Genomic DNA, 26,630 nt, shown 5'->3' on the forward strand with positions numbered 1-26,630 from the left:
GATGAAACAGAGCACAAGAGCTGAACTAGATGGCAAGATGTTGGAGATCATCACAGCTGTGGAGGACCAGAACACAAGAGAAGCCATCAGGGAACTGGCAGTAAGGTTTAAAGAAAAATCGGAATCAGACGAAAAAAGTTTTGCCAAATTTGAAATTCTAAAGCAGGACATAAATGAAAGACCCCGGGAACAAAAACGGTATTTAAGTAAAGACACGGTTATAATCAAAAATCTTCCTTTTGATGCACGCGATTTGACCAATCTTTTTGTAAATATTCAAAAATTTTTTAAGGAATTTTTGAAAAATTGATGTTTATGAGTGGGAGCTAAAAGCCTATCATATTATTCCCTCTCGCATTGAGCTGCCTGATAATTTAATGTTCCTAGTGTTTATCAAGTTCATCAACTTTGCGCGAAAGGATCTTGATTATAAGCAACGCACACTTCTTCGTGCTGATGCAAAAAATAACTTCTAACCAAAAAAACCACTTGAATGGCAAATTTATACACCTTAACGAAAGACTGCCACCAGTAGAGACGTTGACCAAAAAACTATGTGAAGAAATGGGCTACATAATTTCGTCTTATATGTGCAATATTTCTGTACTATGTTGTGATAACATAGATCCAACGGAAAAAAAATGATTTCGGCCAGTGAGAAATGTTGATTTTATCTACAAGTTGCAGAAACCTGTCTCCAGAAATGGCTCTTTGAACAGTGTTGAATCACGAAATGCTACATCAACTAGTGCTAACCCATTCAAACGCAATTTTGAGGCTGCTAACATGTCTTCGGAAACCGATATCGAGAAAATTATACGATTATCTGCAAATAAATCTAATATACAATTAAGAGCCATCTTTTACGCTGCCGTTATGCAAACGATGCCAATCCAGTGCTAAAATTTTTGTTCCTGACTGATTTGATGAATTTTAAAAAATAAACTTTTTTGTTTAAAGTTCTTTAGAGCTTTTTTTCCAAAATTTCCTATTAAAATTAATCCCAATACCCCAAAAGAGCTAGTACAGCAACTGGATGTAATTTTACGCAGGAGGTTGTTCCATTACTTATCTCTAGTTTTTCCTACCTCCTGGTTTTCCCCTCCTAATTTTCTTTATCAAAGATCTTTTTCATTTTCTTAAAGGAATGCAAAACCTATTTAACCGAAAGTGACTTTACTCTGGCGGTCAAATAGTTTTTTTTACTCTTCTAAAGGAACTTTGAAAAAAATCTTTTTCAACTGGAAGCGATTATACGCTGAAAGTTGAAAACACAGGAAGAAGAGAATTAAAGTGTGTCGCTATTATTATATCGGAACTCCGCTGCTCAATAACCAGTAACCAAAACCGATCCGAATTTTAAATTCTAAAATTAGCATGCAGGCTGGATGTGATTCTACTCAGAAGGCTGAAATGTCAATTTGCTTTTGCATTTAATTTTTTTTATCTGCAAAGAAAATGATCTAACTCGACGCTTTTAGTAGACAATGACTTAGAATTTCACTTTTCGACGCCGTTTTAGGAATTTTCCCTTAAGATAGTCTTTTTTAAAAATTCAATTTTGTTAATGAAAAATTAGTCTGTTAAAAACAGAATATCCCTTAAAAACAGCAGTTAGATCAGTACGTGCAAAAATTTCGCTCAATAAGGGCCAATGTTGATGAATTCAATATTGAGCTTAAAAATCTAACAATTAGGCCTCGATTTTTAATTGTAGCAGAAACATGGCTGCGTGAGTATTCAAACCTCAACATCTTCAGTCAAGACAGGTGGAAATCTATTGAAGCATGCAATCAAAAATCTGAAATGGGCGGCGCTGTGCCAGTCCTTAGTACGAAACAAATTTATATTACTACCATCAAAAAAACTAGTCCTCAAAATTTACAGATTTTAACTGTTAAAACAATTAACCCTAAATGAAATAAACTTCTGATTACTGTAATATAAAAAGCAAAAAAGCCTTTGAGTTTGCTGACATTCTTATGAAACATTTATTTGAAATCGGAGAAGAACAGGTTCATACACAGATTCATAATTCGTCAGCGAGTGAACATTTTGATGTCATCAAAGAATCAAGATCAAACAACACAAAAAAGACAGTGAAAAAAGTTTCATTTTGCGAAACTGGAAAAAACTGGCAAAATTATAAACAAAACTCCTATTAAATACAAAAATTCGGGAAAAACTTCAAAATAATCCGTTCCCAGAAAATATACCCACTTGCTCGGAGATGTTAGAAAATTTACTAAGAATATTGGAAAAAGTACTCGACGAAATAATACCTCAAAAAAACATCAAACCAAAAAGTGAAGAGAAGAGATGGATAACTAATGAAATGAAAAACCAGTGCTTTAAGAATATCAAGCTTTGGAAAATGTTTTTAGATAATAAATCTGAAGAGACCAAAGAAAAAATCAAAAGGCAGCGCAATAAATGTAAACAATTAGTTCGCAGATCAAAGAGATAGTTTTACTCAAAAATTTTCTGTAAAGAAAATGATAAAAACAAAAAAATTCTTCCATTTTATAAACAAACTTGACAAACAAAAAGAGCTGAGGCCTTAACGAAGATCCATCGAAAGATGTCTGCAGTAGTGCTCAATGATTTTGTTGTTGAAGTAGGACCAAATTTGGCAAAAAAAATTCAATAACAACTTTGAAATATCTATCATACCACGGAATGAAAAATCAATGTTTCTAAGCACAACAGACAAACTAGAAGTATTCAGTGAACTCAAACATTTGAACAACAAGAAAAGTCTAGATACTTTTGGACTATCAAGTTTCTTTCATAAGATTGTGTCACCAACAATTTCAGAACAGCATAGTCAAATTTTCAATAAATGCTTCGAGGAAGCATGTTTCCCAAATTTCCCAAAATTGGAATAGTGATACCCATGAATAAGGAGGGACCAAAGATTGAAGCCATAAAAAGCCGACCCATCTCCTTACTACCAACTGGGCAAACTTTTTGAGAAAATTTTGCAAAAGAATTTTAGATTTTCTTATAAAGCATAAGGTAATGTCAGGGAGGCAGTTGGCTTTTCTAAGTAAACGTTCAACGGTCGACGCAGTAATCGAATTTTTTGAAGCTTTACTTGAACGAAAACAACAGCATTACCCATTCCAGAGCACGGTGCTTGATTTATAAAAAGCCTTCGACACAGTTGATCATCAATTGCTCCTAGCTAAATGTGAAAGATATGGTCTGAGGGGTACAGCAAAGCGGTTACTACGCTCTTTTCTATTCAACGGCAAACAATTTGTGCAGATCTCCGACAACTCATCAAATATGGGAGACATTTCAAATGACCCCAGGAATCCGTGCTATGACCACTTCTCTTTCTTTTGTACATCAATGATCTTCCAACGATTGTAAAAAATTGTGAAATTACTCTATTTGCAGACGACACATAAATTTTTGGAGATTATATTAAAAACACTCATCTAGAGGAGCTAAATAAAATTTCGGAATTGATGAAAAACAACAAACTTACACTGAACGAAGCTAAAACACAGTTCATGTTGGTTGGAAAAAAGCTGAACAAACAGACTGTTTCACCTGGAATAACACTCAAATTAACGCCAAAACAAGTGTGAATTATCTTGGCATCTTCATTGACCATCGACTTCACTTCAGAGAACATTTAAATTTTATTGAAAAACAATGCACAAAAGTCATAACTATTTTATATCAAACACGCCAATTTCTAGTCAAAAACCTTCTAGTAAAAAAATTTTAAACAATATGTTCAACCTCGTTACCAATATGGAGTATTAACTTACGGAACCACAACCAAGTTACAAACAAACAAAGTTACAAAGACAATTAAATTTTTTTTCTCAGAATAGTCTTTCAATTAAAGAAAGCGGACGAGTATCGCACGACAAGAAAAAAGCAAGTAATAGCCTCAATTTTTGAGGTACAGGTATATGAAGTTTTTAAGTTACTGGTTTCAATCCTACGCAGAAACCATCCACATGAATCAGTCATCAGGTTCTTGGAAATACGTGCAGTTGAAAAGTCTTTAAATGATACAAACAGACAAAAAATTCTAACCACCATTCATTAAATTACTAACAAAAACAGTAAACGGTTATCAGTCAGAGTTTTCTGACTATATAACGTAATCGCAAAATTTGACGAAACATTAATAAGAAAAGCAATTGATGGTGAGCAGCAAAATTTGAATGATTTTCTTCATGAAGTTAGGGACAACTAAGTTTTAGACTCGGAAGTTTTTAATAATCTTTTTTGGTAATTGATCCATTTTACTGTGTTCATTGACGTTTTTCACAACATTAGATCAAGTATTTGCAATTGACTAGTTTTTTGAAAAAATAAAGTCAAGGGAAAATGTATGGGAAAAGAAGCTCTAAAGCGGCCCCACACACAGGTTTTTTTGGTGCTCCTGCAGTATACTTGAATGATGACTGTATCCTTTTTAAATCGCAAACGATTTTATTATAATCCTTTTATAAAACAAGTTTTGCTCGCACTGGAACAAAATGCTTAGGGCGGTGATGTATAAGAACTTGCCTCTAATATGAATTCCACCCCCTTTTTCCGACAATTAATAGATTGATCAAAATCCTTATTTTGATGTCAAACATTTTTTATACCTTTATACAGATTCCAATAATGGTCCAGATATTCAAGATTAGTTCCAAAATTTTTCCAATTTCTCATTCCACAATCGTACTTAGGATCAAATAGTTCTGTTTTCATTGACAAAATGTGATTTAAATCTTATTATTTAATGGTAGATTGCGTTAAATATTTTTGTTTAAGATTTTATGCGAGTAAAAATACGCCATTTTCTTAGAAAACAATTCGCATTTGGACCAACTTTAGTCAAACACCTTTTTGCCGGCCAAAAATTTTGGTTTTGCGTAAAAAAATTGAAAAAAAATCTCTGACATAGGCGTTGATGATCGATCAGATGGCAAGGCAATAGGTGTCTGCCATGTGTTATTGTATTTCTTTGGGATGTGGTCAGGTTATATTCTTCTGCTAAATATTTTTTTAATCAAAATCTTACATCACACAAAAAGTTTGACTTGGATTAGACCATCTTTTTTGGCACACTGGTATCCTTTGATGCCCACAGTTTTGGTTTTTATCTTTTCAGTCCCATTTTGATTTGCCCCAGATAGTTTATTGGAGGATCCAATTTCCTGAGTACTGGAACAGGTACTATTCTTTCTATTTTCACTTTTTATATTTCCACTGTCCATAATATAATTTCATCCTCTCTTCTTTGCCACAATTGGAGATTAGGATCAGTTCTTTTCTTCTTCCTCCAAGTCGAAGTTTACTAAGCAAACATTGAATTTAACTCATAAATTTAATAAGGGAAGGTAGCTCACAAATAGTTTAAAGATGGACTTCCACCAGAAGGTAAGCTGGTAAATCCGATTAGTTCAAACCTTGTGCCAGATGGAGATAAACCAATATTTTCTTGTACAAACCAAACAGAGATTACAGACTACAAGCGGCCCTGCAGCTGGGAACAAATCCTCACTACCTGACAGTGAGAGCAGTTGGGTACTCTAAACAGGACTGAAGTTGCTGGCCAGCACAACCTGTACCTGGCACCTTCACTGGTTCTACAATCAGACGGACCCCTCACTGAAGACAATAGTTACTACTTCACTGACAGGGACTGCAGACGACGGCACAAGTCACGATTCCACTTCAGAGAGAATACAACTCTTCCATTCAATGAGGACGACACATCCAGCGTATTTCCGCTACAGTTCACAAATTCGAACTTAAAACTCATAACCTCGGATGGATGTAGCAGTAGAAATACTGGATGTATACCTCCATTCAATCAGAGACTGAGAAGACACTATTCTCTTTTATATAGAGAGTAATCCACTAAGTATATTCGGTCTATTAGAATAAATGCACGATGTGCGTCTCTCTGACTCCCGTGTTTCTCTTTATAGTCACCGTTATAATTTAAATAAACCTTCAGTGTTTTACCGAGTCGGTTAGTCTGAGAGATATAGGTAAGCCTACTTCGCTCGTAGAAATAAGTAGCCCTAACGCTTTATAACTTATGGCTGTAAAAGGAGCCCACCTACGGTCTGCCTTAATGGCAACAATTCAAGATTTGCGTTCGAGGTTTCATGAGATTTAATCAATTTCAACCCAAATTTCTCTATTCAGCAAAATAATTACTTCCTGTTAAGAGTAGTCAAAACTTAAGAGAGCATCAAAAATTAATATAATCAACCAAAAAAACAAATTTTGATCTTTTAGAAATCATATCATTACTGTAGCATTAAAATGTAATTTGAGCAATTACTATTTCTTGTACTTGTAAAACGGCAAATGAGTGAAAAAAGAAATATCTATGTCATTGATGTAATAAGGGTTTTCATTAAGGTGTAATGCTAACTTCACTGTTTTTCTATATATAACGTGGAAGGGAGTGGAAGAGTGTAAAAAAATGAAACATTGAAAAAAACAACAATTTTAACATAAGTGAAAAAATTTAATTCGGCCAAGTGCTAGAGTTTAGCAAAATTAAATAATTTTTCTGCTCAAATTCATCCACTTTCATGAGACCTAATATAGACTGAAAAATTATGTTTAATTTCTCACAAGAGAAATTTGAAGCAATTACTGAAAACCTGGTCTTTTTCGGCAATTTTTTTGCCTAATGGTTTTTGCCTAAAAAAGCCCTCGCATAAAATGTCATGAGAACCTTGGAAATTTTGTGTGTGTTCCTTGTGCGAAAGATAAGAACAGTTGCCCCATCTGCTTGAAAAAGATTAACCCCACGACATTTTGTCAGAGAGTTCTTGACCGATGCAACCCATTCACAGCCCGTTTTTTTCTTATCCCTTTCATCATCAGCCTTTCTGTTGACCTCCTCATAGAATTCCTCCTTCTTCTCCTCCTCTAACGACCCTTCAACACAAGCAAGTATATACTGCAACACGAAAAACCAGCTGCGCGAGTCGTTGCACCGAGGGCAGCCACGATATTCGAAACCCAATTTTAGTCAGTTAATCTGACACAATCTGATTCAAAACTCTTAAACAAATAGTTTTTTGATTAATTGGATGTTCGGGTTTTAGATCGGATATTGCTTTCCAATTTTCTTTTTCGTTGATTTTTTCCTTCTTTCACCCCGGAGGGTGCTTCGCAAAGTTGGTTCTGCACATAATGTGTGATCGTATTCCTGTACTTTAGGAATATGTTTTAGTTGGTACTTTAAAAAGTACGATTGTTTTCTTTTTAGCACAGATCTTAGATCTCGTTGAAAACCTTTATTGGTAAGTGTATTTATGTTTTTGTTTGACAAGATATCGAAAAAAGCCTGCAACAACACAACCCCCACAATGCCAGAGGAGTAATATGACCCCATTCTAAATTGGATGAGTGATCTGCCACCACTCTCCAAAAAGCCGAGAGCAATACATCCACTTCAACGTGGCCATAGAAACAAACAGCGAGCGAAAACAGCACCAAAACACTCACCACTGTGTACATCGACTAAATCCTGGGCCTCTTCATCAAAAACAGCCACTAGATCAGCAAAGAGAACATCGACATCAGCAGTCTTAAAGTAATGTTTCGGTCTCTAGTCAAAAACGACTTCTCGACGATGGACTACCAAATGGCAACAATTTCCCCCTCAAACCCATACGGCTTGAGATGCAATTCGAAAGAGAGATGTTACCCCTAAACGAGAATCCGAAATTTTTCACCTCGTTAGATTATTAAGTAAAACTTGAATACTATGAGTGGCGCTTTGAGGATATCACAATTATACAGAACGTTGTCACTGAGGAAAAAAATTGCTACCCACCAATTTATAACAGGTCAAGACTAAATGTTCCTTAGTGCAAAAATTGAACGAATGAAGACTTCGATCTCGCACCTTAAGCGAACGAACATACGATGTCGTCAATAAAACCCTTCAAATTTGAACAACCTTCACCTTCGAATCCCTCGCTGCCTTTCCAAACCTCTTTAGTTACAATTTCACTTCAGAGAGAATACAACTCTTCACTCTTCCATTCAGCGGGGACGACAAATCCAGCGTATTTCCGCTACAGTTCACAAATTCGGTCTTGAAACTCGTAACCCCGGATGGATATAGCAGTTGAAGTACTGGATGTATACCTCCATCCAATCAGACACTGAGAAGACACTATTCTTTTTTATATAGAGAGTACTTCATTAACTATATTCAGTCAATTAGAATAGTTGCACTATGTGCGTTTCTCTGACTCCCTTGTTACTCTTTATAGTCACCGTTATAATTTAAATAAACCTTCAGTGTTTTACCGAGTCGGTTAGTCTGAGAGATATAGGCAAGCCTACTTCGCTTGTAGAAATAAATAGCCCTAGCTCTTTATAACTTAAGGCTGTGAAATGAACCACCTAGGGTCTAACTTAATGGCAAAAATTCAGTATTTGCGTTCGAGATTTTATCAGATTTAATCAATTTCAACGCAAATTTCTCTATTCAGCAAAATAATTACTTCCTGTTAAGAGTAGTCAAAACATAAGAGAGCATCAAAAATTAATATAATCAATCAAAAAAGTAAATTTTGATCTTTTAGAAATCATATCATTACTGTAGCACTAAAGTGTAGTTTAAGCAATTACTATTTCTTGTACTTGTAAAACGGCAAATGAGTGCAAAATCTATGTCATTGATGTAATAAGGGTTTTCATTAAGGTGTAATGCTAACTTCACTGCTTTTCTATATGTAACGTGGAAGGGAGTGGAAGAGTGTAAAAAAATGAAACATTGAAAAAAGACAACAATTTTAACATAAGTGAAAAAATTTAATTCGGCCAAGTGCTAGAGTTTAGCAAAATTAAATTAATTTTTATGCTTAAATTCATCCACTTTCATGAGACCAAATTTAAACTGAATAATTATGTTTAATTTCTCACAAGAGAAATTTGAAGCAATTACTGTAAACCTGGTCTTTTTCGGCAAATTTTTTGCCTAATGGTTTTTGCCTAAAAATGAAATGTGTCACCTCCTCCACTCACCCTCGCATAAAGTGTCACCAGAACCTTGGACATTTGCGTTTGTTCCTTGTGCGAAAGATAAGAACAATTGCCCCATCTGCTTGAAAAAGATTAACCCCCACGACATTTTGTCAGAGAGTTCTTGACCGATGCACCCCATTTATATCCCGATTTTTTTCTTCTCCTCTTCATCATCACCCTTTCTGTTGGCCTCCTTATAGAATTCCTCCTTCTTCTCCTCCTCTAACAACGCTTCAACACAAGCAGTTATATACTGCAACACAAAAAACCCAGCTGCTTGAATCGTCGCACGGAGGGCAACCACGAGATTCGAAACCCAATTTTAGTCAGTTAAATCTGACACAATCTGATTCAAAACTCTTAAAAAAATAGTTTTTTGATTAATTGGATGTTCCGGTTTTAGATCGGAGATTGCTTTCCAATTTTCTTTTTCGTTGATTTTTTCCTTCTTTAACCCCGGTGGGAGCTTCGCAAAGTTGACTCTGCACATAAAGTGTGATCGTATTCCTGTATTTTAAGAGTATGTTTTAGTTGGTACTTTAAAAAGTACGATTGTTTTCTTTTTAACACAGTTAGATCTCGTTGAAAACCTTTATTTGTAAGTATATTTATGTTTTTGTTTGACAAGATATCGAAAAGAGCCTGCAACAACACAACCCCCACACTGCCAGAGGAGTAATATGACCCCATTACAATTTGGATGAGTGATCTGCCACCACTCTCCAAAAACCCGAGAGCGATATATCCACGTCAACGTGGCCACAAAAACAATCAGCGAGCGAAAACAGCACCAAAACACTCACCACTGTGTACATCGACCAAATCCTGAGCCTCTTCATCAAAAACAACCACTAGATCAGCAAAGAGAACATCGACATCAGCAATCTTAAAGTAATGTTTCGATCTCTAGTCAAAAACGACTTCTCAATGATGGACTGCCAAATGGCAACAATTTCCCCCTCAAACCCATAGGGCTTGAGATGCAATTCGAAAGAGAGATGTGACCCCTAAACGAGAATCCGAAATTTTTCACCTCGTTAGATTATTAAGTAAAACTTGAATACTATGAGTGGCGCTTTGAGGATATCACAATTATACAGAACGTTGTCACTGAGGAAAAAAATTGCTACCCACCAATTTATAACAGGTCAAGACTAAATGTTCCTTAGTGCAAAAATTGAACGAATGAAGACTTCGATCTCGCACCTTAAGCGAACGAACATACGATGTCGTCAATAAAACCCTTCAAATTTGAACAACCTTCACCTTCGAATCCCTCGCTGCCTTTCCAAACCTCTTTAGTTACAATTTCACTTCAGAGAGAATACAACTCTTCACTCTTCCATTCAGCGGGGACGACAAATCCAGCGTATTTCCGCTACAGTTCACAAATTCGGTCTTGAAACTCGTAACCCCGGATGGATATAGCAGTAGAAGTACTGGATGTATACCTCCATCCAATCAGACACTGAGAAGACACTATTCTTTTTTATATAGAGAGTACTTCACTAACTATATTCAGTCAATTAGAATAGTTGCACTATGTGCGTTTCTCTGACTCCCTTGTTACTCTTTATAGTCACCGTTATAATTTAAATATACCTTCAGTGTTTTACCGAGTCGGTTAGTCTGAGAGATATAGGCAAGCCTACTTCGCTTGTAGAAATAAGTAGCCCTAGCTCTTTATAACTTAAGGCTGTGAAAAGAACCACCTAGGGTCTAACTTAATGGCAAAAATTCAGTATTTGCGTTCGAGATTTCATCAGATTTAATCAATTTCAACGCAAATTTCTCTATTCAGCAAAATAATTACTTCCTGTTAAGAGTAGTCAAAACATAAGAGAGCATCAAAAATTAATATAATCAATCAAAAAAGTAAATTTTGATCTTTTAGAAATCATATCATTGCTGTAGCACTAAAGTGTAGTTTAAGCAATTACTATTTCTTGTACTTGTAAAACGGCAAATGAGTGCAAAATCTATGTCATTGATGTAATAAGGGTTTTCATTAAGGTGTAATGCTAACTTCACTGCTTTTCTATATGTAACGTGGAAGGGAGTGGAAGAGTGTAAAAAAATGAAACATTGAAAAAAGACAACAATTTTAACATAAATGTAAAAATTTAATTCGGCCAAGTGCTATAGTTTAGCAAAATTAAATTAATTTTTATGCTTAAATTCATCCACTTTCATGAGACCAAATTTAGACTGAATAATTATGTTTAATTTCTCACAAGAGAAATTTGAAGCAATTACTGTAAACCTGTTCTTTTTCGGCAAATTTTTTGCCTAATGGTTTTTGCCTAAAAATGAAATGTGTCACCTCCTCGACTCACCCGCGCATAAAGTGTCACCAGAACATTGGACATTTGCGTGTGTTCCTGGTGCGAAAGATAAGAACAATTGCCCCATCTGCTTGAAAAAGATTAACCCCCACGACATTTTGTCAGAGAGTTCTTGACCGATGCACCCCATTTATATCCCGATTTTTTTCTTCTCTTCATCATCACCCTTTCTGTTGGCCTCCTTATAGAATTCCTCCTTCTTCTCCTCCTCTAAAAACGCTTCAACACAAGCAGTTATATACTGCAACACAAAAAACCCAGCTGCTTGAATCGTCGCACGGAGGGCAACCACGAGATTCGAAACCCAATTTTAGTCAGTTAAATCTGACACAATCTGATTCAAAACTCTTAAAAAAATAGTTTTTTGATTAATTGGATGTTCCGGTTTTAGATCGGAGATTGCTTTCCAATTTTCTTTTTCGTTGATTTTTTCCTTCTTTAACCCCGGTGGGAGCTTCGCAAAGTTGACTCTGTACATAAAGTGTGATCGTATTCCTGTATTTTAAGAGTATGTTTTAGTTGGTACTTTAAAAAGTACGATTGTTTTCTTTTTAACACAGTTAGATCTCGTTGAAAACCTTTATTTGTAAGTATATTTATGTTTTTGTTTGACAAGATATCGAAAAGAGCCTGCAACAACACAACCCCCACACTGCCAGAGGAGTAATATGACCCCATTACAAATTGGATGAGTGATCTGCCACCACTCTTCAAAAACCCGAGAGCGATATATCCACATCAACGTGGCCACAAAAACAATCAGCGAGCGAAAACAGCACCAAAACACTCACCACTGTGTACATCGACCAAATCCTGAGCCTCTTCATCAAAAACAACCACTAGATCAGCAAAGAGAACATCGACATCAGCAATCTTAAAAAAATGTTTCGATCTCTAGTCAAAAACGACTTCTCGACGATGGACTACCAAATGGCAACAATTTCCCCCTCAAACCCATACGGCTTGAGATGCAATTCGAAAGAGAGATGTTACCCCTAAACGAGAATCCGAAATTTTTCACCTCGTTAGATTATTAAGTAAAACTTGAATACTATGAGTGGCGCTTTGAGGATATCACAATTATACAGAACGTTGTCACTGAGGAAAAAAATTGCTACCCACCAATTTATAACAGGTCAAGACTAAATGTTCCTTAGTGCAAAAATTGAACGAATGAAGACTTCGATCTCGCACCTTAAGCGAACGAACATACGATGTCGTCAATAAAACCCTTCAAATTTGAACAACCTTCACCTTCGAATCCCTCGCTGCCTTTCCAAACCTCTTTAGTCACAATTTCACTTCAGAGAGAATACAACTCTTCACTCTTCCATTCAGCGGGGACGACAAATCCAGCGTATTTCCGCTACAGTTCACAAATTCGGTCTTGAAACTCGTAAGCCCGGATGGATATAGCAGTAGAAGTACTGGATGTATACCTCCATCCAATCAGACACTGAGAAGACACTATTCTTTTTTATATAGAGAGTACTTCACTAACTATATTCAGTCAATTAGAATAGTTGCACTATGTGCGTTTCTCTGACTCCCTTGTTACTCTTTATAGTCACCGTTATAATTTAAATATACCTTCAGTGTTTTACCGAGTCGGTTAGTCTGAGAGATATAGGCAAGCCTACTTCGCTTGTAGAAATAAGTAGCCCTAGCTCTTTATAACTTAAGGCTGTGAAAAGAACCACCTAGGGTCTAACTTAATGGCAAAAATTCAGTATTTGCGTTCGAGATTTCATCAGATTTAATCAATTTCAACGCAAATTTCTCTATTCAGCAAAATAATTACTTCCTGTTAAGAGTAGTCAAAACATAAGAGAGCATCAAAAATTAATATAATCAATCAAAAAAGTAAATTTTGATCTTTTAGAAATCATATCATTACTGTAGCACTAAAGTGTAGTTTAAGCAATTACTATTTCTTGTACTTGTAAAACGGCAAATGAGTGCAAAATCTATGTCATTGATGTAATAAGGGTTTTCATTAGGGTGTAATGCTACCACTTTTCTATATGTAACGTGGAAGGGAGTGGAAGAGTGTAAAAAAATGAAACATTGAAAAAAGACAACAATTTTAACATAAGTGAAAAAATTTAATTCGGCCAAGTGCTAGAGTTTAGCAAAATTAAATTAATTTTTATGCTTAAATTCATCCACTTTCATGAGACCAAATTTAGACTGAATAATTATGTTTATTTTCTCACAAGAGAAATTTGAAGCAATTACTGTAAACCTGGTCTTTTTCGGCAAATTTTTTGCCTAATGGTTTTTGCCTAAAAATGAAATGTGTCACCTCCTCGACTCACCCTCGCATAAAGTGTCACCAGAACCTTGGACATTTGCGTGTGTTCCTGGTGCGAAAGATAAGAACAATTGCCCCATCTGCTTGAAAAAGATTAACCCCCACGACATTTTGTCAGAGAGTTCTTGACCGATGCACCCCATTTATATCCCGATTTTTTTCTTCTCCTCTTCATCATCACCCTTTCTGTTGGCCTCCTTATAGAATTCCTCTTTCTTCTCCTCCTCTAACAACGCTTCAACACAAGCAGTTATATACTGCAACACAAAAAACCCAGCTGCTTGAATCGTCGCACGGAGGGCAACCACGAGATTCAAAACCCAATTTTAGTCAGTTAAATCTGACACAATCTGATTCAAAACTCTTAAAAAAATAGTTTTTTGATTAATTGGATGTTCCGGTTTTAGATCGGAGATTGCTTTCCAATTTTCTTTTTCGTTGATTTTTTCCTTCTTTAACCCCGGTGGGAGCTTCGCAAAGTTGACTCTGCACATAAAGTGTGATCGTATTCCTGTATTTCAAGTGTATGTTTTAGTTGGTACTTTAAAAAGTACGATTGTTTTCTTTTTAACACAGTTAGATCTCGTTGAAAACCTTTATTTGTAAGTATATTTATGTTTTTGTTTGACAAGATATCGAAAAGAGCCTGCGACAACACAACCTCCACACTGCCAGAGGAGTAATATGACCCCATTACAAATTGGATGAGTGATCTGCCACCACTCTCCAAAAACCCGAGAGCGATATATCCACATCAACGTGGCCACAAAAACAAACAGCGAGCGAAAACAGCACCAAAACACTCACCACTGTGTACATCGACCAAATCCTGAGCCTCTTCATCAAAAACAACCACTAGATCAGCAAAGAGAACATCGACATCAGCAGTCTTAAAGTAATGTTTCGATCTCTAGTCAAAAACGACTTCTCAATGATGGACTGCCAAATGGCAACACTTTCCCCCTCAAACCCATACGGCTCGAGATGCAATTCGAAAGAGAGATGTTATTCCTTAACGAAATTCCGAAATTTTTCACCTTGTTAGATTATAAAGCAAAACTTGAATACTACGAGTAGCTCTTTGACGATACCACAATTATACAGAACGTTTTCACTGAGGAAAAAAATTCGTTACCAACCGATTTATAACCGGTCAATACAAAATTTTCCTTAGTGCAAACATTGAACGAATGAAGACTTCGATCTCGCAACGTAAACGAACTAACATACGATGTCGTCAATAAAACCCTTCAAATTCGAACAACCTTCCCCTTCGAATCCCTCGCTGCCTTTCCAAAAATCTTTAATTACCAGAGATGAGACGGAGAAGATGCAACCTAGGTGATTAAAACAATTATGTAATATAAATTTCTGTATCTATGTGTTTGTATTAAATTAATCCCAAAGCTCTTCTCATTTGCTAAACACGTAACTAATTCGTATGTAACTATTACTTTGTACTTTTTGTACCTCTAACTTTGCAAAACAAAAACTTTGTCATGTACTACCTTTGTAACAAATTTGTTTGATGACATGTGCACATATTTGTCTCAGAAATAAGCAGTAATTGTAAACATTCCTATAAAATTGTCTATCATATTGTTTTACATAAACCTTTGCAACGAGAAAGTTTGTTTTCTTTCTACTTTAAATGAAAACTTTATAAGGGTGGGCACAATTTTTCTCTTCTTTAAACCGGGGTGAGCTGTAGTATTGCTAATTGGATAATTGCCGCCGCAATTACTGATACTTCAGAGTCTTTATAATTATATAACCGTCGATTTTGTGAACACTTAAGACGTAGTCTAAAGTGACGGAAAATTAAGAGAGAGCTATGCTGCGTGAAATGCGTTGAGTGAAAGGATACATTATTCATGACCAAATACTGCTGCGTATTATTCAATACACTATTGAAGAGGCTATTGTGGCTGATTCACTGACGCTATTAATACGCGTACTAAGTGAAGGATACTGAAGCTATCCAGGCCGCTCTTCACAGCAGCAAGTCTGAAACGAATATATGACTAAAGACGAATAAGAGTCGGCTCAACGAATGACCTAGGAATTAATTCGGAAAAAGTCATAAGCCTCGTAAATTTTTAGTCGTGTTGACTCAAGTTTAAACATGCACGAGCCTAGAGATTGCTGTTGAAGGAAATAAATTTCTCAACTCAACCAGCGCAACTTAGGCCGCTTCCTTCTGGGGCGATTTTTTCTCTGTCTCTCTCTCTCTCTATCTCTCTCTCTCTCTCTGCTCTAAGAGCAAAAACTCTACTCCTCCGCTAAGCGTAAAATATCGCAGCAATTGTAAGTCTGCCGAATTTATAATAAGTTATATTTACATCCAGCAGTAAGATGGATTTAATTTGTTGATTAGATACCCCACCATATTTTCATCGTAGGAATTACCCCAATTGTGCTCTATCCTTCCTATCTGTTTCTCAATTAATCTTTTTATATAATCGATTTTATTTCTAGCAAATAACACATAGGTTTGGAAATTAGAAAAGGACAACGTGAGCAAATAGTGAGACTCATTCTAGCATTTAATTAGGGTCGCTAAAATAATAATGGTGTAGCTCGAGTGTGGTAATTGAGATCAAGCGAATAAAATCCCTACCACATCAGAATTAAAAACCTTCTTAGGAATTTTCCCCAGGATTTGAATCTGTATATTACTCACACGACAAGTAGAAGTTGAAGCTGAATAAAAAAAATTTTGTTGTTTTGTGTGAAGTGTGAAAGCATGGCAACCTTAAGAATGAGGTAATTAAATAACGCTACCGAAAATGCTTTTCTTCTTACCCGGAGCGAGGTTTGACGGTGATTTTTTGTAAGAAATGAGGTGAAATGCAGTGGAAAAAAAATAATTTTCACCGCGTATTTCTTACATCTTTTTGCGATGAATGCGATGAATCGCGGTGAGCTTTTCATTTTCACCGCGTTCTCAGTATTCTTACAAAAAAGAATCATCCCCACACGGGTTCGAACCTCTGACCTCCGGCATGCCTTCAACTGCTGAGTCCACTGCGCCAACTATCACTTAAATCTTTAAAATTTCTTGAGAATTTAAATAAGATTGAGTAAACTTTGGAAATCATATGCGGTGAATTTTTGTAAGAAATCCGGTGAAATGTGGTGAAGTATTTTTTCACCGCATTCGCTGCTTTCATCGCATTTCTTACATTAAATTGCCACAAAAGTCGATGCGGTGAATTTTTGTAAGAATTGCAGTGAATTTTGCGGTGAATTTTTGTAAGAAATGCGGTGAAATGCGGTGAAATGCGGTGAAATATTTATTTTCACCACATTCACCGCAATCACCGCATTTCTTACACAAATTCACCGCATTTCCTACAAAACTTTACCCAAAAAGCTCGACCGGGCAGCGATTTTTTTGAAATTTACTATCTTTTGAGATGTTCCTTCTATCATATGAGACCATTGTTTATCGATTCAATAATTTCATAATTTCAAAAGGAGACATCGGTTAGTAAAAAACGTTAATTTACCCAAGATTGACTGATCACTGAGCTCCTAAATGGTTTACACTAGCTGCTTGTCATTCATTGATTTGAGTTCATAATTTGACCAATTATGTATTGCCTCCTTTCTGATCGATAAACTTCCTGTTTACTTCCGTTCCTTGTTCAAAGTTGTCAAAGCCAACAGCAAAAATAGAATATTGCAAATTCCGAATTAATGAATATTGCAATATTGAAAAACTATCTATCAATGTTTTGTGGAACTGGCTTCTTGTTAGTCGAAATGAAGGGTCAAATCACGCTGATAAAAATAAATTTTTATTCTGATCTATTTATTTTCATAGAAAAAAGTGTATGAGCGTTAAAATCTTATACGGGGCAGTTCTTTAGTTTTCCAAATAAGTTCGGATGAATCATTAATTTTTTTTGGTGCTCAAGTATCTATTTTGTGTTCATATATAGTTCAACTTTTTTTTCCGTCAGGTGTGCGGCCGTTACAGAAGAGTGTTTTTGATGTCCTCCAACAATATTCTAAGGCTACCAGCTGTCTTTTATTCAAAAAAATGAGAGCTAGATTTTAATCAATATCTTAGCAAGCTCACCGCAGGGCAGAGGCTATTCTGTTTCTTCAGTTCACGTACCAGCTCACCCTTCCAGCTGTTATGGTTTTTTTTGTGCTTTCTCTGTGTTTTGTATTTTTTTCTATGACCACTGATGAATTAGTTCTCATTTTTTATTAGCAAGCTTACCATTGAACTGGCGCCGATAATCTTTTTATCGAAGAATTGGCACAATGCGAAACAAATTGAAACGAACTAAAATCCTTAATGTCACTCACTATAAGGACGAATGGACGCAATTCTGCCGTGTACAAGAAGGGCTTTACAAGCAACTACCGATGGTGATTAACTAATTATATTATAGATATTAAAGTTTTCATATTCAGTTGGATGAATGGTAAACCTTTCTCGTAAATTCTGATCTTTTTGAATTTTTATGACATTTTTGTCTTGTAACCGTTCACTTAGTTCCTAATTAAGTTCAGAATGTTTACCAGCTGGATATCAAGAAGTAATGCACTAAGTGCATCTTCCATACCATCACCAACATTTCTGAGCGCTAATTTTCATCAGCTAGTTAGCTTCTGTAAAGTTCTAAATTCATCAACCTTGGGTCATGGATCAACAATCCCATTGCTTTTCGGGCTGCGGACATACGGGGCAGTTCTAAGTGCCAGACCCAATTGGATTGCTGACAGAGTAGAGCCAGACGCGCATGATTGCTGACAAGGAAATGGCACACAACCTTAGCTCGCTGCCCTACTTAAGGAGCAATGTGGTGCTTCTCCTACCGGATCCAGGTTATACGTGGCCGTGGTTTCCCAACAGAAATCTAATGGAACTGGCTGTGATCGGGCCCATGGCCCAAGATTTTGTTTCCCAGAAAATACCGGACCCCCAGTATCTGAGATGCAAGAAGCCAGATTGTCTGATGATAATTGGTTGGAGATCTCAGCTTGCATACACATAAAGTCACTGAAATTAATTTGACCAAAAAACAGTTTTTGTTTAGCTTATGATCATAAGAATTGGAAGTCTGAATAGTAACTTGCAAAAATAACAGATCTCTTTATAATTAGCCTAGTGAACAAGCATTAGGAACTCATTTCATTTTACAGGGCGTTTTGGCACGGTTTTTGGCACTGAACAAAATGTTATATAACCATTTTTTTGGAAAACCATCGTTTGACATCACCCTTTGTTTCAAACGTCGGTAGTTATGTTGTAATGTTGCATAATTTTCTAAAGGTTTTGAAAGATGTCGCAAAAATTTTGCAAATTTAAATGAAAATTTTCACGTTCTTTCGGTTTAGTTCCTTTGACGACAGTAACACTCCAGATTAATACTATTTAAATGTGATGAACAGAGATCATATATAAAGTACTGAACAGTTTACAAAGATCGTCTGCCGATGGTTGCCAAAATTTAGGCTGGCAATTTGGTACACCAAAAGCACCCCACTCTTGAATCCAATATATTTTTGCTTTCATCCTTTCCCCTCCTACTCTGTCGGGATTATTTGTCAGACTACAAAGCAATAAAAAGGGGCTGTATCAATGATGCGTACCTGAAAATTGCGCCATTAACTGCAAAATTCTTCAGACTTATATTTGCCGCTGCAGCAGTGTTTTTTTCTTACAAATACACGACTCCTCAAGCAATGATAGAAAGCGGCTAAACATGTATTTTCTTTGAACTAGCAAATTCAAATTTCCTGCATAAAATTACTTTCCCAAATTCACTGTACTGCAATTTGAAAAGAAATGGAAATTTTAAATGGAAAATTACGCAGTATTTGCGTTTGACTAAAAGAAATGGCATGAAAGCTAAACAACAACCATTTGTTGGGAATAGGAAATGATTTTAACTTCAATAACCAATAATTCTTTCCCGAGAAAGTGAAAATACCTTGCGAAGACATACACATAAACACATGGCGATTAAATATGATTTTATTACAACGTTGTCTTGTTGCTCTGTTTATATACGCACTTCAGTCCTTTATCCTAAGATTTGTATTACATTTAAAGCAGGCTTGAAATGTTTTAACAGAGCGGAAGTTTCAAAATAGCAACACTGTTTATGAAAGTAAACAACTAAATAAAACGCACTCACTCTACCTGGGGGAAATATTTCACCATACACAAGTTGTTCTTCTTGCATTAATGTATTGTCGGTTTACGCCAAATCCATTTCATAGCTAAGTAAATCTGACATTAGCCCCTTTCAGTTTTTCAGGAAAGGTAATTATCATTTGAAAAAACGCTTTTTACTCATTTGTGATTTAATTACGCTGCTTCTGTCACGCCAAGGTATTGACATTTACAGTCAGCGATTTCAACTCTTCACTTTCCATAAAGGTATGTCGTCTTCCGATTTTTCTTCTGAAGTATTTTTTAAAAGAAAAAGTAAGCAAATTAAAATAAGGGAACGAAATTACAGAATAATCTTATCAACTTAAAGTTCATTTTGGATGAATTAACCATGATCAATATACCAGGACAAAATCATTGTTTTTGCTATTTCTCAAAACATTAATAGTTAAGTTAAGTTATTATTCAAAAGTTTAAATAAGAAATATCATAATTGTAACGAAAATCAAACTTTAAAATTTTAGAGATAGAAATACTGTATGAAACTACTATTGCAGTTTCGAAGAGAGCCCAAGTTTGAGAGCCCAAAGCATTAAGAACTACACTTTTGCCTCACTTTCGAATTTTCTCAAAAATTGATTAAATTTGAATTACGTACGCTCTTACATCTTGCATATGGCGCTGGCCAAGAAAATATATCAAGAAATATTATTAAATAGTCTAAGGAGATGTTTTGTCACAAATGCTGTTACTGCTTTAAATTTCAATCCTTTTTCATGCATGAATTAAATTTTAAAACAATTCACTCCTATGATAGCAATGATTCCTTCCCGGACCTTTCTCACAATGAATTTAAATGCTGTACCATTTACTTTCGATAGTAACCAGTACTGAACCTGATAAATAGAAGTATAAATACTTTTGCCACACTGCCCAGACTACATTAAGAAGCATCCCAGTCTGTCCCTCTTCTTCGCAGCCTCATTTACATTATTGGCCAACACTGCACAGATTGTTCCACTGAACATACAAAGAACACGGCAAGTACATAAAAAAACAGTCGAAAAACTCGATCTCATGCATATTTTGTTAAAATGGCGGTGCCCTCACAATTATTCCAGCTACAACTATGCCATATATTGATGCATTTACATCTTTGGGGTGGATTCCGAGTCGGAGGACGGAAGCGCAGGTCGGAGGCGGAGGTCGGTGACATCGGACGACGAGATCATAGCTGAAGTTGAATGTATGGGATTTCAACACATTGGACTACAGCCATAAATTGAACTTGAACTTGAACTAAATTAATTACATCATTTATTAATTAATTACATCATTTTAAAATAATTCATTGCATTTATTGAGCATGTAAGCTGCTTGCTATGCTCAGATAAAAGGCAGAAAATAAGTGCAGACTGCTCAGACGAATGGGTCATTTTAAGTTTTACGACCAGACTGTAAATAAAAAAATTATGACATGAACAGTTTCATGCTCAGCGCAGAAATTCAGCATGTTTTTTTCATGGTTCAGCTCTGAAATGCTATGACAGATAACTCCGGGTTGGAATCATTTATTAACCTAGAAAAGCAGCACTGAATAATAGTATTTCCAGGTCTGCTTTTATACTTTGATCATTTTCTGACCACGTAACTTTTTTGATAAAAAGTTTCAATTCGGACAAAAAGTTGCAGCAAGTGCAAATCTAAAACACCTTTGGAGCAAATTGAAGACAATCTGCTCTAATCTATAAATATAAAGGGAAGAAAAAACAGTCAAATTCTGGTTGATTATTGACACGATAACTCATAATTTAGATTTAATTTTATAAGGGCTACATGTCAGACATTAGGCTCGCTAGCAGAGCAATATAGCACGCAATTTTTTACAGCTTGCCACTTTCAAAATATCATCACTGAATAAATTTAACTTAATAATTTTTTGTATAAACCAGTAGATAACCTTTTCTCGCGATACCTTTTGTTTAATTGAGAAAAAATTCGTTGTGAAAGTTTATGCTTGTTTATTGTGGAAATCAATATTTTGTCAGAACTACTTTAGAATTATGCAAGAATCCTCATGTAGTGTATATTATTGATGTTTGATAATGTCACTAGGGTTTTATTTTGATAATTTTCATACACATAAACACATGGCGATTAAATATGATTTTATTACAACGTTGTCTTGTTGCTCTGTTTATATACGCACTTCAGTCCTTTATCCTAAGATTTGTATTACATTTAAAGCAGGCTTGAAATGTTTTAACAGAGCGGAAGTTTCAAAATAGCAACACTGTTTATGAAAGTAAACAACTAAATAAAACGCACTCACTCTACCTGGGGGAAATATTTCACCATACACAAGTTGTTCTTCTTGCATTAATGTATTGTCGGTTTACGCCAAATCCATTTCATAGCTAAGTAAATCTGACATTAGCCCCTTTCAGTTTTTCAGGAAAGGTAATTATCATTTGAAAAAACGCTTTTTACTCATTTGTGATTTAATTACGCTGCTTCTGTCACGCCAAGGTATTGACATTTACAGTCAGCGATTTCAACTCTTCACTTTCCATAAAGGTATGTCGTCTTCCGATTTTTCTTCTGAAGTATTTTTTAAAAGAAAAAGTAAGCAAATTAAAATAAGGGAACGAAATTACAGAATAATCTTATCAACTTAAAGTTCATTTTGGATGAATTAACCATGATCAATATACCAGGACAAAATCATTGTTTTTGCTATTTCTCAAAACATTAATAGTTAAGTTAAGTTATTATTCAAAAGTTTAAATAAGAAATATCATAATTGTAACGAAAATCAAACTTTAAAATTTTAGAGATAGAAATACTGTATGAAACTACTATTGCAGATTCGAAGAGAGCCCAAGTTTGAGAGCCCAAAGCATTAAGAACTACACTTTTGCCTCACTTTCGAATTTTCTCAAAAATTGATTAAATTTGAATTACGTACGCTCTTACATCTTGCATATGGCGCTGGCCAAGAAAATATATCAAGAAATATTATTAAATAGTCTAAGGAGATGTTTTGTCACAAATGCTGTTACTGCTTTAAATTTCAATCCTTTTTCATGCATGAATTAAATTTTAAAACAATTCACTCCTATGATAGCAATGATTCCTTCCCGGACCTTTCTCACAATGAATTTAAATGCTGTACCATTTACTTTCGATAGTAACCAGTACTGAACCTGATAAATAGAAGTATAAATACTTTTGCCACACTGCCCAGAATACATTAAGAAGCATCCCAGTCTGTCCCTCTTCTTCGCAGCCTCATTTACATTATTGGCCAACACTGCACAGATTGTTCCACTGAACATACAAAGAACACGGCAAGTACATAAAAAAAACAGTCGAAAAACTCGATCTCATGCATATTTTGTTAAAATGGCGGTGCCCTCACAATTATTCCAGCTACAACTATGCCATATATTGATGCATTTACATCTTTGGGGTGGATTCCGAGTCGGAGGACGGAAGCGCAGGTCGGAGGCGGAGGTCGGTGACATCGGACGACGAGATCATAGCTGAAGTTGAATGTATGGGATTTCAACACATTGGACTACAGCCATAAATTGAACTTGAACTTGAACTAAATTAATTACATCATTTATTAATTAATTACATCATTTTAAAATAATTCATTGCATTTATTGAGCATGTAAGCTGCATGCTATGCTCAGATAAAAGGCAGAAAATAAGTGCAGACTGCTCAGACGAATGGGTCATTTTAAGTTTTACGACCAGACTGTAAATAAAAAAATTATGACATGAACAGTTTCATGCTCAGCGCAGAAATTCAGCATGTTTTTTTCATGGTTCAGCTCTGAAATGCTATGACAGATAACTCCGGGTTGGAATCATTTATTAACCTAGAAAAGCAGCACTGAATAATAGTATTTCCATGTCTGCTTTTATACTTTGATCATTTTCTGACCACGTAACTTTTTTGATAAAAAGTTTCAATTCGGACAAAAAGTTGCAGCAAGTGCAAATCTAAAACACCTTTGGAGCAAATTGAAGACAATCTGCTCTAATCTATAAATATAAAGGGAAGAAAAAACAGTCAAATTCTGGTTGATTATTGACACGATAACTCATAATTTAGATTTAATTTTATAAGGGCTACATGTCAGACATTAGGCTCGCTAGCAGAGCAATATAGCACGCAATTTTTTACAGCTTGCCACTTTCAAAATATCATCACTGAATAAATTTAACTTAATAATTTTTTGTATAAACCAGTAGATAACCTTTTCTCGCGATACCTTTTGTTTAATTGAGAAAAAATTCGTTGTGAAAGTTTATGATTGTTTATTGTGGAAATCAATATTTTGTCAGAACTACTTTAGAATTATGCAAGAATCCTCATGTAGTGTATATTATTGATGTTTGATAATGTCACTAGGGTTTTATTTTGATAATTTTCATACACATAAACACATGGCGATTAAATATGATTTTATTACAACGTTGTCTTGTTGCTCTGTTTATATACGCACTTCAGTCCTTTATCCTAAGATTTGTATTACATTTAAAGCAGGCTTGAAATGTTTTAACAGAGCGGAAGTTTCAAAATAGTAACACTGTTTATGAAAGTAAACAACTAAATAAAACGCACTCACTCTACCTGGGGGAAATATTTCACCATACACAAGTTGTTCTTCTTGCATTAATGTATTGTCGGTTTACGCCAAATCCATTTCATAGCTAAGTAAATCTGACATTAGCCCCTTTCAGTTTTTCAGGAAAGGTAATTATCATTTGAAAAAACGCTTTTTACTCATTTGTGATTTAATTACGCTGCTTCTGTCACGCCAAGGTATTGACATTTACAGTCAGCGATTTCAACTCTTCACTTTCCATAAAGGTATGTCGTCTTCCGATTTTTCTTCTGAAGTATTTTTTAAAAGAAAAAGTAAGCAAATTAAAATAAGGGAACGAAATTACAGAATAATCTTATCAACTTAAAGTTCATTTTGGATGAATTAACCATGATCAATATACCAGGACAAAATCATTGTTTTTGCTATTTCTCAAAACATTAATAGTTAAGTTAAGTTATTATTCAAAAGTTTAAATAAGAAATATCATAATTGTAACGAAAATCAAACTTTAAAATTTTAGAGATAGAAATACTGTATGAAACTACTATTGCAGATTCGAAGAGAGCCCAAGTTTGAGAGCCCAAAGCATTAAGAACTACACTTTTGCCTCACTTTCGAATTTTCTCAAAAATTGATTAAATTTGAATTACGTACGCTCTTACATCTTGCATATGGCGCTGGCCAAGAAAATATATCAAGAAATATTATTAAATAGTCTAAGGAGATGTTTTGTCACAAATGCTGTTACTGCTTTAAATTTCAATCCTTTTTCATGCATGAATTAAATTTTAAAACAATTCACTCCTATGATAGCAATGATTCCTTCCCGGACCTTTCTCACAATGAATTTAAATGCTGTACCATTTACTTTCGATAGTAACCAGTACTGAACCTGATAAATAGAAGTATAAATACTTTTGCCACACTGCCCAGAATACATTAAGAAGCATCCCAGTCTGTCCCTCTTCTTCGCAGCCTCATTTACATTATTGGCCAACACTGCACAGATTGTTCCACTGAACATACAAAGAACACGGCAAGTACATAAAAAAAACAGTCGAAAAACTCGATCTCATGCATATTTTGTTAAAATGGCGGTGCCCTCACAATTATTCCAGCTACAACTATGCCATATATTGATGCATTTACATCTTTGGGGTGGATTCCGAGTCGGAGGACGGAAGCGCAGGTCGGAGGCCGAGGTCGGTGACATCGGACGACGAGATCATAGCTGAAGTTGAATGTATGGGATTTCAACACATTGGACTACAGCCATAAATTGAACTTGAACTTGAACTAAATTAATTACATCATTTATTAATTAATTACATCATTTTAAAATAATTCATTGCTTTTATTGAGCATGTAAGCTGCATGCTATGCTCAGATAAAAGGCAGAAAATAAGTGCAGACTGCTCAGACGAATGGGTCATTTTAAGTTTTACGACCAGACTGTAAATAAAAAAATTATGACATGAACAGTTTCATGCTCAGCGCAGAAATTCAGCATGTTTTTTTCATGGTTCAGCTCTGAAATGCTATGACAGATAACTCCGGGTTGGAATCATTTATTAACCTAGAAAAGCAGCACTGAATAATAGTATTTCCAGGTCTGCTTTTATACTTTGATCATTTTCTGACCACGTAACTTTTTTGATAAAAAGTTTCAATTCGGACAAAAAGTTGCAGCAAGTGCAAATCAAAAACACCTTTGGAGCAAATTGAAGACAATCTGCTCTAATCTATAAATATAAAGGGAAGAAAAAACAGTCAAATTCTGGTTGATTATTGACACGATAACTCATAATTTAGATTTAATTTTATAAGGGCTACATGTCAGACATTAGGCTCGCTAGCAGAGCAATATAGCACGCAATTTTTTACAGCTTGCCACTTTCAAAATATCATCACTGAATAAATTTAACTTAATAATTTTTTGTATAAACCAGTAGATAACCTTTTCTCGCGATACCTTTTGTTTAATTGAGAAAAAAATTCGTTGTGAAAGTTTATGCTTGTTTATTGTGGAAATCAATATTTTGTCAGAACTACTTTAGAATTATGCAAGAATCCTCATGTAGTGTATATTATTGATGTTTGATAATGTCACTAGGGTTTTATTTTGATAATTTTCATACACATAAACACATGGCGATTAAATATGATTTTATTACAAC

The 26,630-nt window shown here is 35.2% G+C and overlaps 1 protein-coding gene across 1 annotated transcript in view; it reads right to left on the bottom strand.

The window, feature by feature from the left end:
* The window catches only part of LOC142337232 (uncharacterized), a 79,010-nt gene extending 73,655 nt beyond the window's left edge, over window positions 1–5,355 (bottom strand). Inside the window, exon 1 of the mRNA XM_075386374.1 lies at window positions 5,346–5,355. The gene's annotated coding sequence lies outside the window, so the exon portion shown is untranslated. The remainder of the gene's footprint in view (window positions 1–5,345) is intronic.
* Between the last annotated feature and the right edge of the window lie 21,275 nt (window positions 5,356–26,630).

This window comes from Convolutriloba macropyga, chromosome 3 (assembly GCF_964194025.1).
Source record: "Convolutriloba macropyga chromosome 3, txConMacr16.3, whole genome shotgun sequence".
NCBI lineage: Eukaryota > Metazoa > Xenacoelomorpha > Acoela > Convolutidae > Convolutriloba > Convolutriloba macropyga.